The sequence below is a fragment of the Myotis davidii genome, unplaced genomic scaffold, assembly GCF_000327345.1.
Source record: "Myotis davidii unplaced genomic scaffold, ASM32734v1 scaffold1109, whole genome shotgun sequence".
In the NCBI taxonomy this organism is placed as follows: Eukaryota; Metazoa; Chordata; class Mammalia; order Chiroptera; family Vespertilionidae; genus Myotis; species Myotis davidii.
This window is the reverse complement of record NW_006300022.1, coordinates 70,678-71,251: the sequence shown is the minus strand read 5'-3', so window position 1 is coordinate 71,251 and position 574 is coordinate 70,678. Positions and strand designations below refer to the sequence as shown.

General features: G+C 40.6%; 1 protein-coding gene across 3 annotated transcripts in view; it reads right to left on the bottom strand.

The window, feature by feature from the left end:
- Positions 1-574, bottom strand: part of YIPF6 (Yip1 domain family member 6) — a 53,516-nt gene that overhangs the window by 22,213 nt on the left and 30,729 nt on the right. The window lies entirely within an intron of this gene.

The window sequence follows — 574 nt, the reverse complement described above, 5'->3', positions numbered from 1 at the left end:
TCACCTAGTGACATAATATTTTTTTAATTAAATCTTTATTGTTCAGATTATTACATTCCTCTTTTCCCCCCCATAACTCCCCTCCACCCAGTTCCCACCCCACCCTCCTCCCTCACAACCCATCCACGGTCCTTATCCATAGGTGCACGATTTTTGTCCAATCTCTTCCCGCATCGCCCTCATCCCTTTCCCCCCCAAGAACAGCCAGTCCACTCCCTTTCTATGCCCCTTATTCTATTATAATCACCAGTTCATTCTGTTCATCAGATTATTCACTTGATTTTCAGATTCACGTGTTGATAGATGTGTATTTGTCGTTCATAATTTGTATCTTTACCTTTTTCTTCTTCTTCCTCTTCTTAAAGGATACCTTTCAGCATTTCATATAATACTGGTTTGGTGGTGATGAATTCCTTTAGCTTTTCCTTATCTGTGAAGCTCTTTATCTGCCCTTCAATTCTGAATGATAGCTTTGCTGGTTAAGTAATCTTGGTTGTAGGTTCTTGGCATTCATCACTTTGAATATCTCTTGCCACTCCCTTCTGGCCTGCAGAGTTTCTGTTGAGAAATCATC